The sequence below is a fragment of the Phragmites australis genome, chromosome 13 (genome assembly GCF_958298935.1).
Source record: "Phragmites australis chromosome 13, lpPhrAust1.1, whole genome shotgun sequence".
Lineage (NCBI taxonomy): Eukaryota > Viridiplantae > Streptophyta > Magnoliopsida > Poales > Poaceae > Phragmites > Phragmites australis.
This window is the reverse complement of record NC_084933.1, coordinates 16,457,273-16,473,429: the sequence shown is the minus strand read 5'-3', so window position 1 is coordinate 16,473,429 and position 16,157 is coordinate 16,457,273. Positions and strand designations below refer to the sequence as shown.

At 41.1% G+C, this 16,157-nt stretch overlaps 1 pseudogene; it reads left to right on the top strand.

Annotated features, from left to right (window-relative positions):
• Nucleotides 1-12,072: 12,072 nt before the first annotated feature.
• On the top strand, nt 12,073-13,295 carry LOC133889456 (protein trichome birefringence-like 16; annotated as a pseudogene).
• Nucleotides 13,296-16,157: the final 2,862 nt, after the last annotated feature.

Sequence of the window (16,157 nt, the reverse complement as noted above, 5' to 3'; positions counted from 1 at the left end):
CACCATTGATGCAAGGTTCATAACCCAACCCTCATCACCCTTGTTGGCACAGACATTTGTTTGTCGCCAAAATCAATTATGGAGGAGGTGCAGACTAAGACGGGTATGTTGATCAATTACCACACCGTGTGGCGAGCAAAGCAGAAGGTGTTGAAGATGCTGTTTTGAAGCTTCAAAGAGTCTTACAACTATGCTCCGAGGCTACTGCAGAAGATTGCCATGACAAATCCAGGGACTCAGTGGGCCATGACGGATGGGCCGATCAAGCTAGAGGATGGGTCATACAGCACCACTGACTGATACCTCATTAGGTTATTCTGATCCTTTGGACAATACATCGAAGTTTTCAGACATTGCAGGCCAGTTGTATGCGTGGATGGCACATTTTTGAGCGACAAGTACCATGGTACCCTTATGACAGTGATGGCAGCGGATACAAATAATTAGATCATTCCTATCGACTTTGCAATGGTTGAGAGTAAGAACAATGATAGCTGGATGTGGTTCCTCACTTTGGTGAGGACACGTGTCGTGTGCAATAGGGAACGAGTTTGCATCATCTCAGACCACAACAAGGGTCTTCTGCATGCGTTGGACTTGTTGTACGATAGCACAAACTACTCCATTACATGGCCAGATATGGAGAAAAGATGGTGCATACGACACTTGGGAGCGAACATGTACACAAGGTACCGCAGCAAGTCTCTTGTAAAGAGATTAAAAGGGTTGTGTCTGCAGAACTAGCATACGAAGTTTAACGAGATATGAAGAGAGTTAAATAAGACTCGCAAGATGATGGCAGAGCAGCAATCACATGAGGACAATCTGCGAACGCAAATTGTTGGGGGCCAAACTATCGTTAGCCATTCACGTGCTATGTTCATAGTGGGGAAGCCGACGGAGTGTTGGACCCTAATCCATGATACTCACGGTGCCAAATTAGCACATAGAATCTTAATGATCGTATGCAAATAGGCCTTAATTTCTTATGCAAATAGGCCTTCTAAAATTATTGTATCCCTTGGTAGGTACACCATCATGACAACGAACATAGCGGAGGCGTTCAACAATATCCTAAAAGGAGTACGGGGCCTCCCATTGTGTGCCATCATTGAGTTCACATTCTATAGAACGACGGACTACTTTTGAGATCGTGGTAAAGCTGCTATGAAGTGCAGCATGCAGTTGCATCTAAGGTGGAGGAAATCATATCCAGAAGGAGGAGCAAGGAACACTTTTATTAGACGAGGATCTATGACCTGGCCAACACTTTCGAGGTCATGTGCCGCCGTAGGTATGCATTAGGGTATAGTGCAGGGGACACCATGCAGCAATGTCAACTTGGGTCTAACGAGGTGAAGTGCAAATGCAATAAACCAAAAATGCACCATATCCCGTGCTCGCATGTCTTAGCCGCATGTAGGCACATGGGTGGCAATGATTAATCACAATATGTATCATCGTATTTCTCGATCGATACATTAACGAGCACATGACTTCCAAAGATGGGGTCCTTCAACATCAGAAGCACCTACAAAATGATCGAGGGGCATAAGTGGGTGCTTTATCCCCGAGCACGACGTATGGATCCCGAAAGGCCTAGAGCTACGAGGCTGTAATGTGACATGGATGAAGCAGATGTTGTTAACGGCCTACGTAGGTGCAAACTTTGCAAACAACCTGGCCATGACAGGAGAACTTGCCCAACCCGGCATTAAACTATCGAGCCACTATCGAACTGTATTGTATTAGAATTGTTGCATTTATTGTTCTTCGAAGCTATTTGTAGGCATGGTTTGTATTATAAATTATTATTCACATGTTGGTTGTACTACTTATTTTGTAATATATTGTATGGTACTGGCACCATAGATGTTGTATTTTTATTTGAACCATGAAACTTATTATTCACCTATTTATGGAACCATGAAGCTTGTAATATATTCTAATTTGTTAGTCACATATTTCTTGAACCATGAAGCCTGAAATTATTGTTATAGCTCATGGTGGTCTTCCCGAGCTTCTTCAGCAGCGGTACAACGAGAACCATAGGGGAGAATGATTTTCACAGGGCAGCAGGTACAACATTTATATGTGCTATTTCATTACCACGATAATTTGCTACTAACTCAATTCATGTATTGCATACCTCTTGCAGTTGGGTCCGTTGCGAGTCCAGAGTGTCCACAAGATTAAGGAGTTAGACTCTCGATTCTACGAGCCACTCGCATAGGCAGGACTACTACCTTTCACTCTCATGATGGCTGGACCTCCCATAGGGGGAGGTGGTAGGATACCTCTCCCGGCGATTGAGGCACTGCTCACATGTCTTGTTGACCAATGACGTCCTAAGACACACACATTCTACTTTCCTTTTGGCGAGATGGCCGTAACATTGAGGGACGTGGTCATGCTGACCGAGCTGCTAATCAGGGGCGCCCTTTAGTAGTTTCGTGACCATCAAGGGAGTAGCGGAAAGGTTATGTTCAGAGCAGGTAAATATTTTTTATGTAATACATTTCAAATATTGTAGTACTATTCAAGCATGATTGACCCTCTGCATCTTATAGGTTTGGGGTGCAATATAACAGGAATGATGTTGGCCTTTCCATGTCCTGGATTCATAGGCTTCCACAGTTCAGGTGGACGAGGCTACACTTATGTAGCACTATGAGGTGTACTTGTACATCCTGCTTGGAGGCAAAATGTTCTGCAACATGGTAGACGATTATGTCATCCTCCATATTGTATGGTTAGCGAGTCAGTTTGCATCACATCCTTATGAGCCGACATCTTACGGTTGGGGATCTACTGTTTTGGCTGTAACCTATGAAGGATTATGTGATACAACCCAGCGATCAAAGAAGAGGAAACTATTACATGCTGCCTACACCTCTTATAGCTATGTAGTTGAGAGTACTTCCTCGTTTGTCGGACTTGGGTGCTCAAGAGCTACTATCCAGTCCCCATCTCCGATGGCATTACAAATGATATGAAGCCTACGATGGGGTATCGGTGGATTCATACCAGGCTGAGATGGAGTCAGCAGTAAGACCATGGTAAATACTTCGGGTGATCAGTGATCTAGACGTCCTCAACGTTGATCTCGTGGAGTGGGATCCATGGCGTATGAAATGAGTGGCCGAAATTACAAATGGAGGGCTCATCGCATCCTCTTGTTGGTGTGACGCAGATTTATGGTTGACCAGATGCTTCCTGCTGTACATGAACAATGTGGACATATATTCTCCTGAGCTTGTACAGAGACAGTTCAGGTAGTGACAAGTGGTGCCAGTACCTCCCCTATGATACACCGAATGGGCGCACGAGTAAGTGTGTTGTTGTAGGTAGCATTAGTATCTTTTGGAAATCCATGTTAACAAATGGTAACTGTTTATGTCATGTACAGAAGGAGCGCACAGGGGCACGGAGGCATGTAGGATTGGGCATCCGTGAATGCCAAGCACATATAGAGCTGGATAGAGTTAGCCGCGGTGGATGTCGTCGTTCCTGCTGGACAATACAACGATGCCACTTACTGGGAGTACCTTTCGTGGTATCGTCCATGCACGCGTGCCACCTGACTCAGCAGACGTGTAGAGCCACCCCCAGACCCTTCCCTGATGATCGTGCCCACCTTCTTTATATTGTGGTACGTGATGCGGTACTTATAACGATTTTCATTGGTTAAAAATCACTATTACTGACATGGCCCTCATCATCTACAGACCGAAGAGACATACGACATGCATACGCATGCAGAGCAAACTTGTGGGGAAGCAAGCGGGTCTTCAACGCAGAGGGATTGGAACCCTCTCCAAGACTACATGAGGACGAGAGGGTCCCACTTTCTATCCACTATATGCGGTCTAGGTGATTGTGCCTGGTGATGGAGGTGGTACAACCAACCAGCCATAGACTCGTCCCGTGCCTCCCACAACAGGCGCTCGTCTAGTGCCCGTGAGGAACCCATTCGGGCATAGTCGCATGTGGCACCTTCGGCTTCAAAGCACCATGAGTCATGTTTCGATGCTGAGGTCGAGGAGTGCATGCAGACACCTGCGCCCAAGTAGTTTATACGGGGTATAGGCCTCACAGTGGAACAGCCTCCTCAGACTATGAGGACACCTCCGCTTGCAGCATCGACTCATCACAAGACCATCATTGACTGCTCGTAGCAGACACCTGACTAGAGTAGCATGCATGTTTTTGACTGGGCTTCTGCAATGCAGGCCGCCAGCTTCACCGGTCTCCTCAGCGAACAGTACCCCTAATATCCCAATGCACTTGGGGATTCACAGTGGTACCAGTAGGGTTAGCCTTCGGCCCACCCGACTCCATTGGAGCATGTTCTAGGGGCATCCACACTTCCGCATGAGGATCCTTCGTTGTGGTATATGCATGGACGAGTTAGCGGAGCGGGATACACGTTCGATGGAGTCCCATAGGACAGGACGATGAGGAGGAGGAGCAAGGGCACACGAGGTAGGGGCCAGCACAGGCTGTTGGGATAAGGGCCACACACCCGCCAGACACTTAAAATCCTGGGGATTGTGTGCGACGTCATCGTTGTTGAGTAGCCAGTGCAATTTTGCGGTGCACTTGTACTTGTTAATGTTATTAATTTTCATTTATTTAATGTAATTACTTTTCATTTGTTGTTAATGTAATTACTTTCCATTATTGTAATTTTTTGGTGCGTCGTCTTATTCACTGTATTGTTAATTTAATTAATTTGAATTTTTTAAATATTTATCAAATAATTATGGCATATAACTTTATTTTTAAGTTATTTATTAAGCATTGTTACATATTAATTATGATATTTACTACTAGTTTATTATTTCGTAAATATTCAGGGAGTCATGCTTTATTGCAAAGCCATAATGTTGCAATTAGGGATTAATAAATCTATGATGGAATCTTCAAGTACAGGTTTTCCATGGACACCTATGACAATCGATATTACACTTAATGCATCCTTGCAGTTTGTGCATAAATGGAAGGATGATCCCTTCAAGGAAAACAATCTAATGGAAGTCATGACCAAATTGCATGCAAGACCCTTCTGTTCTGCGTTAACCGCTCCGCTCCAATATGTAACCACTAATGACCTTAGGGGCTTGTTGCATGAGTGGCGTCAAACATATATCAGGGTGTGCGAACTTGCCAACCATCCTTCTGTACTTGGTTTCTCTAGGAGGCAAATAACGATAGTTATGTTGCCCGACCAGTATGCATCCCACATTCAGGTTCGTCATTTTCTATTTGGTCACCCTACTTATCTTTTTTCCATTGATTCGAATGCTCCTCTTTTGCGTTAGGTGTTCCGGAAGACGCACAGTTAATCAACAGAGAGATCACAAACTTCTTGGTGATGTATATGTTCTTCGGCTAAGGTATGGTGCTTGGTTCACATAGAAGATGACAACGGTCAACGAACCTAAGGGGTGCAGGGGCGCCCTCTACTACTCATCTAGAAAATGATAAGGATGATAAGGATGATGATTTCATACCCCCAATGCATCATCGTTCCAGCGACCATACAGGAGAAGGTTCAAGGATCACTGCAAGAGGACATTCATGCACCACATAGAGATAGCGTACAACCGATAAGGAAATAGGACATCGTACTACCGTGATAGCTCAAGATGACAACAAAGACGACGATTTCATGCCACAACGACCCCCCTCTCCATTGCCTCTATCTCCAGAGAACATTCATGACCCTAAAAATGATGATGGATTTACTGGTATCCATCCTTACAACTTTCTATCATCACCTCGGAGATGACAACCATCTTACTCTAATAGCACTGACTGGCACAGCTTGCATTCTTTCGCTAATTTGCGTCACCACTTTCCTGCGCCATCTTGAGATGATGTAGGTATTCAACATTTATGCACTATGAACTATATAAATGCCAGACAGGACTATTTATTTTGTTTACCTTTCTATTTTATTAGTTTAATTCAATGGATGTATGGTTAGTGTTTTATATTATTTGTAAACTTTATGTCTAATCAATATGATGGTAAGTTTATTATATTAACGTACTATTTAAACACAATTCTTTCCAACATATAAAAAGCATTACTTAGAAATCTACTTAATTATCATTCCACCTGACCCGCTCACGTACTAATGAATATACTTCAGTGCATACAGACGACTACTTTATCTCCACCATAAGCTCGTTGTAGGTCAATTATAGTCATTCACAGCCTCAATTGTAAACACACACTACTGCAACCACACCCTGCTGCCAGCACAATACCTATGTTGTGAGTCAGGATTTAGACATAAAGTGACCACACGACTCAGCTTTAAGCATGAAATGACCACACCTGGGTGCCAGCACAACATTTCTGCCGTGACTCACACTGTAACACGAAGGGAACACACAACAGTGCTTTAAGCATGAAATGACAACACATCTATCATGAGTCAGGCTTTAGACAAGAAGTGACCACACGACTCAGCTTTAACCATGAAATGACAACACCAAGCATCAACTTTCACAAGAAATCTCTGCTGTTGATAGACTACTCATTCCTCAACTCTCTTAACTGTAATGTCTTCCTTAGCTTCACCAAGCCCACTCAAGAAGCATTGGGGGATTTTCATCTCCTAGGACATCTGTGGATCGTATGAGTACCCACCGGTATAGAAACATAGATCACTTATATGGTACTTTCCATACCATCTCATGAATTATTTTACTAATCTCCCCTCTTATTTCATTTATCTAGTCTCCTCCACCTATTTGTGACTTCATGAAATGGCTAGATATGGAGGAAAATGAGCATCAGAAGCAGTAGGTTGATATGAGCATACGGTGGAGGAGAGAAGCGTACGAAAGCCGAGAGTACGAACAACAGTAGGAGGAACTATGGCTGAAGTGTCAGGAAGAGGAGCGTATGAGGATGGCAGTGGAGGAGCGCGTCGGACTGAAGCTCGTGAAGAAGATAGGGAAAGGAAGCGGGAAATGACCCGTCACACTAAGGCGGAGGGCTCTGATGCCCTGAGGAATGGCAAATATCCTAGACACTCTCAGTAGAGAGCATCTATAATAACTTGATCTATTTTTATTCCCTAAAACATGTTAGGTTTAGCAACAACACACTATTAAATTAGTCAGTAGGCGTAACGTATATACCAATATTTATTTATTATCATATGTAACATCTGTACCGGGTTATATGATAATTGTACATCAAAACTACTATTGTTTGATAAATTCGAATTTGTATAACGTATATGCCAATATTTGTTTATTATCATATGTAACCTCTGTACCGGGTTATATGATAATTGTACATCAAAACTACTATTGTTTGATAAATTCGAATTTGTATCATCATAATGTTACTTTACAAAATTACCCCATCAATTTACATCAAGTGAATAAAGAAATGTGTGAAAAAAATCTCTCATCGTTGCTAATTTAGCTAGCTACCAATGGGCTGCAAAACTCGCATGCACCCAAAGCACGGACAACATGTGACTCGGCCGGTGTAATTTCTGTAGCTCAGGTGTCAAATATGGTGAACAGTGCCTATTCGGCACCTGAGTTGCCGAAATCAGTGAGCCCAGGCTACTTTCGGATTTTGAGGGACTAAAATCAGATTTTGAGATACCAAATACATATGCTATATTTATAAATACACCGATATATTATCTATATTTATAAATACTTCTGTGTATATTGCCTATTTTTTCACTTTCCCTGTTTTGGAGTCTGGGTTTTTATGTGGAGACAGCTCGTAGAGTCTAGATTTCCTGTAGTGACTCTGCCTTCCGGAGTCTTGTCATTGTTAGGAAGGAAGAAGGATGCAAGCTTGGTTAGTTTGACCGTGAGAAGGCTGGAAGGGTAGCACGTGCATGTAGGGGACTCTTTGATTCGGAGTCCATGCAAGTCGTAGCTGCTAAGTTTACTTGAAGATTGAAAGTAGCACGTTTAATCTTAGGATTAACGTGAAAGCTCTAAAAAACCTCCAATTAGTAATACTAAGATATTTAGTCTGTTCATATGATAAAAAAAAAGTCTACTTCACCCTCTATTAAGATTCGTCACTTAACTCCCTCGCGGATAAAATCAGGTATTCACCCCTTAAATTATCCAAAACCGTCTAAACCCCGACGGTGGTTGTAGAGGTGGTTTCGCCACTATGGCAATCACGTGGCTGATGACATATCACTGACTTAGCAAATAAATGTTAAAAGTAAAATATCAAACATTAATATATGAATATATGAAATATTAACTCATTTCTTAAAAATTATAATCAAAATCTGAAATTTAGATTCAAAATATTGGTATTTTTAGCACCACCAATCATCTCCTTGCTCTCATTTTTAGTCCCAATAAATTAATGCTGGATATTTTAATTCAGCATTACAAAAATTAGAATTTAAAAACAATATTTTGAATCTAAATTTTCAGATTTTGATTATGAATTTTAGAACATGAGTTAACATTTCATATATTATATATTAAAGTTTAGTATTTTACTTTTAACATTTATTTGCTAAGCCAGTGATATGTCATCAGCCATGTGATCCCATAGTGGCAAAATCGCCATAGTGAGTTATTTAGACGGTTTTAGATAGTTTCAGAGGAGGGTTAGAATATCTGGTTTCATGCATGGGTGAGGGGTTAAGTAGATGAACCTCAATAGAAGGTGAAGTAGACTTATTAAAAAAAATACTCAGGTTTGGTTAGCAACCACTAACTTAATTATGAGCGTCCAGTCCACCGTCCATCCTCATACCCATGAGGCCATGACCAAACATTCTAATCTGTTAGGTTAATTCCCAGTTTCTTCCATACTTTCCGTATTTGTTCATCTTTCTCAGCTGTCTCCTGACAAGTTTTCTTATAGTTCCAAGAGTCTCAACCCACGATTTTCTTACCTGTCACTGTCCTTACTAGCCCAAAAGGCACCTCTCTGCCAATAGTGAGCGACAAAATCTGCGACGTGGCAAGACCCCGCTCCCTTCTTTGTCGCCCCAACCTTAGTTACCAAACTACATGCCCGTCTTGCTCCATCCTCGCTTGCAAAGTCCCAATCTTGATCCTTGGCCCAAGGAGTGATCCTCCTTCACCAAACTGCTTGTTTTTTCCTTTAAATTTGCTAGGAGAAGCCTTTTTTTTCTTGGAGATTTTTAAATCAAGTTTGAGTTTTGGGTTCAATTAAAAGTTTGAAGTTTTTCCCCTTTTGCAGTAATTTTGAATAATGTTGAAAAAAAAAATTTGGATCCAGCAACCGAAAGTTCTATTTTGCTAACTCAAAGTTTCTTAGTTGGATGGTTTAAAGATGAATTTTTTTACTTTGAAATTTATGGATACAAACAGTAGATAGTATACTTTAACTTGATCTTCACAGTTAAGAGGTCCGAATTTTATGATTGAGAGTCAACAACCTGCAGGTTGGATCGGATGTTGAAAGTTCATTTTTGCAGATAGATGGTGCGACCCTGAGAGCTAGGAAACCGTAGGGTAGATGTGCCATCTATTATCTTAATAAAATAAAGTTTAAAAAGTCACCTCCTTCGCTCGCAAGTTTTAAAAATTATCACGTTAATCGGTAAAAAAAAGAAAGATCTACAACTTAATTTTTTTTGCCCCAAGTTATAACTGTTAGATCTTTAACGATTTATTTAATTTGGAAGCCAACATGCCATAGTAAGAATTTGTACTAAAGATGGAATCTATTCTATAATAGAATACTTGCATTACTATTAGTGCTCGGATCATTGTCAGGTAATGTATATAGAACTACAGTCGTCAATCAGGTTACATAGTCAACAAAGTCCAAATCCAAAAACTACAAAAACATGCGTGCTATCCTGGTTCCCGTGTCAGATTCCATAGCTCTTCAAGGAGGCATGCATCAACCCGGTACAAAACAAAATCTCCATTACTTAAAAAGTAACTTTTCTTTCATGGATGTTGGTCTACCGTTCAACCCTCTCATCCCACCAAACTAAAAAACCGGCCTCCTTTTCTCCCAAACTCAAAAACCGGCCTCCCTCCTCCCTCTCTCCCAAACAAAAAACCAAGTCTCCCGCCCTCCCCGATCCCCTCACACAGCCCTCTCTCCCTCCCTCCCTGATCCCATGTTGCAGAGGACCATCCCTTTCCCCGATCCCTCTCTCCCTCCCTCCCCACCAACATGCCCCTACCCCTGCTCCCCTTGCTCTTGCCGCCGCAACACCCTCGCCACCGTGACGCCCTCACTGCCGCCATGCCCCCGAGCCTCTCAACTCCTTGCTGCTGCCATTCCTGGGAGCACTTTGGCGATGAGGGGAGGTTGAGGCCACTACGGGCCGGATCCTATGATGGATTGAGGCATTGATCCCCTTTGCACCAGGCTGGAGCTGGAGGCAAACTCGGGGAGGGTCGACCCTCACATTTGTCGAAGGGGTTGAGGTGTTGAGCTCACAGAGGGCTTGATGACAGAGGTGCTTGCTTCAGCGGACGATGGTGGCGGTGCACCGGGCCATTGCCGCGCACCTATACTGCCTATCAATGTCAACATTGTCATCCTCCTTGACCTTGCCGAGGCTCATGGCCCCATTGCTGGTCAACTCGGCATCTTCTCCAAAATGAGGTGCGCATGCAACTAAAAGTCTATATGATTGATCCCCTCAGAAAAAGGAAATCTCCATGATTGATTTGTTTCCTGTACTTGGGGGATAAATTTTGATTTATTTGGAATTTTACTCCACATGCAATTAGCGATGGTTTGGCCCTAATAAACTATCATGCAGATGTGGAAGATATATTTTGAGAAATGATCATGGTGAATGCTGATACGTCTTGATTTTTTCATGAACTCTCACAAGGTTTTGAGAGCAGGAAGTTGGTATGAAAAAGTTAAATAGATCCAAATCTAATTAATGTGCATTGCTTAGTACAATCATTGGTATGAAATTGTGTGCTGCTTCTATCTTACTTAGTTTTGCAGAATGACACAACAAAAGATTAAAGACCTTAAAGTCTTCACTTAACAGGATGGGTTTGGTTTCAACTTGTATCTTTTTTTGGCTGCCTTAAAGCTTCCGCTTGATAAATAGATATTCATTCGATCCATATTGTATACTTTAGGTAGGAATATTTTTATTTTAACATTGTAACCAAATTTTCTTTGTTGTTGGGTAGTGAGTTTTGGTTCATTCATGAGCTATGTTTATATGTCTTATTTGCAACACAAAGATCTGAGCTCATCCATGCTACTTTGGCGACACTTCATGCTCTCTGATCCTGGATCCCTGTTGGATTAATCTTTGAGTCACAATTGGTTTGTGAATGATTACTGAACTTTTTGAAAGATCTTATCTCAATTGTATCTATGAAAACGCTAGGCCTTACTATTCCTTTCTCTTTTTTTATGTAGCTAGAGACTCTGCTGAAGTTTTTCCGTGTGGCAGCCTAAAAAACGCCATGTTTCCTATTACACTTTTTGAAAGATCGAGCTATTTTTGTAGCATGCCATGTTTCCTATTGCACTTTATCACCTTTCGTTTGCTTGTCATTTTAAACATTAAGAAGGAAAAAAGGTAATGCTAATGTGAAGGAAGATGCCATATAAAAAATGATTCTCCAATTTATCTGACCCTTTCCTTTTATAATAAATCTCTACAACTAATACAAGAGTTTTTAAAGTAGGAAAGTTAGACTATATTTGTCATCAAGATAGGGTGTAAGTAAGGCCATCTTACAACATCGTTTGATTTACAGGTGTGCTTTTTTATTTATGAAACTTTACAGGTCTGTGAATCTTTGTGTTCTTCAAGTTGGGTGGCCAAAGCCACATGTTTCTTACACGTTATTTTTCTTGTTACTTTGGCCAAGTTACAGAAGTTCAAGTTGGGTGGCCAAAGCCACATGTTTCCTCAGTACAAACCATGCTACTGATATCACGGAAAAGGAGACTGATGAGGAGGAGGATTACACAGGGTGGCTAACTTTTGTGTCTGACCCTTCGAAGGTAGGAAACCTTGGGGAAATATCTGTATCTTGTAAAGATTCGGGATTACCTGAAATATGATCTTCTCACGATGGAATGGCTAGGAAAGATGATCCAGATGACTATATAGTGGTTGATCCTCTTCTGGAGAAAGGAAAACAAAAATTCAATAAGATGCAAGCAAAGCTTAAGCGGAGGGAGCGTGAATGGGTAGGCAGATCTCTCACCTGATCAGCAATCTGCTTGATGTGAGTTAAATGTTCCCTTCTTTCTTATTGGTCGTTGATGGTACTACATTACATCTGCATTTCCTGTTACTTTTGCTAACTCGGTAGCATTTGACTGTCCTTTTCCCTCAGTCGTGCACTAGTCAAAGGTGGCCACATCTCAACACACGATGTAACTGCTACAATTTTGAAGTGGTCTTTGCGTGCACACTAATGTTTTTACCTTTTTAGTGCCTGTATCATGATTTTCCAAATTATAAACACAACCGTACAATTCATTTTGTTTGTTGATCATTTATAGATTCTTGCTGTTTTAAAAGAAAGAGCTCCTTGAGAAAGCTGCTCTGTATTGGGAAGTTTAGAAAACAAGATGAAATAACTATTTTCGAAGTGAGAAGGCTTGCCTTTGGATCCAACTTAAAAAAATCTGCTCTGTTTTCTCCATTGGCATGCTCCTCCTATTGTTTGTGTACATAAGTCCCAGAAGATTCTTTGTGTTAGCACCAGGTGCAAAAGACCAGATGCCTAGGCCTATGGATTCCCGAGGCTAATACAACCATTTTATACGATTGGTCATCAACACTTTGTGATCTGGAGCCTCTGAATCCATTAGATCTGAAAACAAATTATGATATGCACCTTAACCTTCACAGGTTCCATGTTCTGGTTCTTAACACCGTCCACCACTGGAACTGGGGGAAGCAAGGGCAAACAAGTGGAAGATGTATCTTCGTGGAGCACTAAACAACAAGAACATTGCCGTCATTTGGAAGACCAAAAATTTCACCATCTACAGTGTCCTTGAGTGGCTAGATGCACAACTTCCTCACCACCCCAGCTGAAGGTGTTCTACAGATCAATATCGCCTTGGCAATTTTTTAATGGGGATTGGAATACTAACGAGCGATGCGATAACACAAATTCTATGGCCAAGGGAAACTATTGGATGTCACCGCCCTATCACGTCTTAGGGATGAAGGGTGTATCTTACGGTATATCATTAAAGTCACATAAGGGGTTCAAGATTGCTTGCACTGGTGTCTTCCAGGTGTGCCAGATACGTGGAATGAGATCCTTGCAGCCCAGTTGTAGCCTATAGATGATTCATTATTAGCCAAAGACACTAAATAAGAAACCAGCAAATGAGATACCACATTAGTGATGGTTGCTCAACACATGTCACTAATGTCCTATTAGTGACGGGTCAATAAGGACGCGTCACTAATGTCCCTTCTGATCGAGACCAGATATAGATCCATCACTAATGAGTGGTCATTAGTAACAGGTCGTAACATGACCTGTCACTGATGATAATAGTGACGGATCAAGTTGTGACCCGTCACTTGTCATCAGTGACGGGTTGTCCTAGACCAGTCATTAGTGACAGGTCAAGTTGTGATCCATCAATAATGATAAGATCATCAGTGATTGGTCGTCCTAGGCCAGTCATTAGTGACGGGTCAAGTTATGACCCGTCACTAATGATAAGGTAATCAGTGACGGATCGTCCTAGGTCAGTCATTAGTGATAGGTCACAACTTGACCTGTCACTAATGATCCACTCATTAGTGATGGGTCGTCTTATGCTAGTCATTAGTGACGGATCAACTTGTAATCTATCACTAATAACCAACTCTAGTCACTAATGACGGTATTCTTAAATATATATTTTTTTATTTTATTTTTCTCTTATTTTTTCTCACCTCACAGCACTAGAATAGGAACCATTGTACATTTTTACTCAAGTTTGATATAAGGTGTGGTGGCTATGGACACAAATACGCGTTTCGAAAATGATGTAGAAACTTCCAGATGCGAGAACTCAATTTTTCAAGCCATTTTTGACCTCAAAAAATTCTCCAAACCCGACAAAGTTGAGAAGAAACGGATCTAACTTCTTTTGTAGATGTTCGTAGAGTCAAAAAAACGTCAAAATCAAAATCTATATACAAAAGTTATGCCTGCTTTACCGAATACACTCCGAGTCACCTATCAAATTATACCCCTTGATAAAATTTGACAAAATTAGTCATTAGTGACGGATCATAGTTATGACGCGTCACTAATAACCTTCAGTAAAGAAGATTAAAAGGATAAAATATCTAGTTTCTATCACAACTACGTGATAGCAGAGGTGGTAAGGTGGCTACATACGCGAGGAGGAGGTCGCGGGTTCGATTCCCATGGAACGCAAACTTGAAAATAATATGAAAAAACATAACTTGTGATGCATATGGGATGATCCGGGATGGCTCAGGTGAAAAAAATATTTTTTTTGATTTTTTTTGTCCAAAAAATATAAAAAAATATTCATCGGTCAATAGTGACGGATCAAGATTAAAACCCGTCACTAATGTTCAGTCAATAGTGACGGATCACGGTTACGACCCGTCACTAATGACTGAACATTAGTAACGGGTCACGGTTATAACCCGTCACTGATGACATATTATTAGTGACGCGATAAGAGTGACGGGTACAGAACCTATCACTAATACCGTTATCACCCGTCACTAATGACTTTTTTTAACGTAGAGGAATTAAATGTCGAACAAGTTAGTTCAAGCTTGTATATATAGTGATTAGTAATATGTAGATGATTCATAATTGCACTTTTTTTTTACAATTACAATGATATATATTGCACTTATAGGATGGGTACGAACTAAAAATAAGTTCTTGGTTGACCAGCTAAAATACAATGGTAATAAATTTAAAGACAACATCCCTGAGGATGTAAGAGAATTTGTTAAACGCATAAAATAGTGCAACGTTTCGGAATGAGATATTATTTGTGCTATTATTTTTTGCTCATAACTATTGTATCATTTATTTTTCTCTTTTTACTAAGTTTCTGCTCATGACTTTGATTATGTACAATTGTAGTGGGTGATCGTGAACTTTTACCTTGTAATTTGCTTAAATAATATATAGGCGACCGTAAACTTATACATTGTATTTTATTGATGTTTGGTCTTCTCATGGATGGCTCAAATCATAAGGCTTGGCTCCAACAGTTGTGCTAGACTCCTGCCACTATTAAGATGATGACAACACATATTATAGCATGAAAATATTCGGTGCTAATTGTAACATATGGTCACATAACTAGTCAAACAAAAAGATTTGTTACTAAGCTATGGGAGGTTATAGTGCTAGGTAGGTGAAGGGGTAAGACACAGCCCGCAAGTCGTAGATGGTGAAGCTATGACCTCTGGTGGCAACAAGAAATAACGACGAAGATGTGGATTGGCAAGGTAGGATATGTTTGCCAGACTAAGGCCACGCACATCGCTAATGTGGCAACAGTCTGATGAGGAGCTATTTTTGTTTCAATCATTAAGGAAATTTTAAAAATTGATAAAAGATTTGTTGTTATGCTACATGGTCAGGCATTAGGTAGCCGTTGGGAAATGCACATCCTATATGGCATAGATAATGGATAGATATTAAGAGACACCAACAAAATTGAGGATCGAAGGGTGAGGTTTAGCTTGCAAAAGCCAAGCTTGGATCGGGTAGCTTGCAACCACAGTGGCAGCCCGGCAAAGCCACAACCTCCGGTGGCAACAAGAAACACCGACGAAGTTGTGGATTGGCAGCCAGTATACGTGTGCTAGGCTAGGGCCACACACCTCGCTAATGTGGCAACAGTCTGATGAGGAGCTATTTTTGTTTAATAATTAGGGAAATTCAAAATCCCGATAAAAGGTTTGTTATTATGCTACATGTGGTCAGGCATTAGGTAGCCGATGGGAAATACACATCCTTCATGATGCACATAATAGATGGATAATAAGAGACACCAACAAAGTTGAGGATAGAAAAGGGAGAGATTTAGCTTGCAAAAGCCAAGCTTGGGCCAGGCAGCTTGCAACCCCAGTGGCAGCCTGGCGAAGAGCAAGGTTTCTATCTTTGTATGAGCAATAACGTTTGATTGACTTAGGTAGAAAA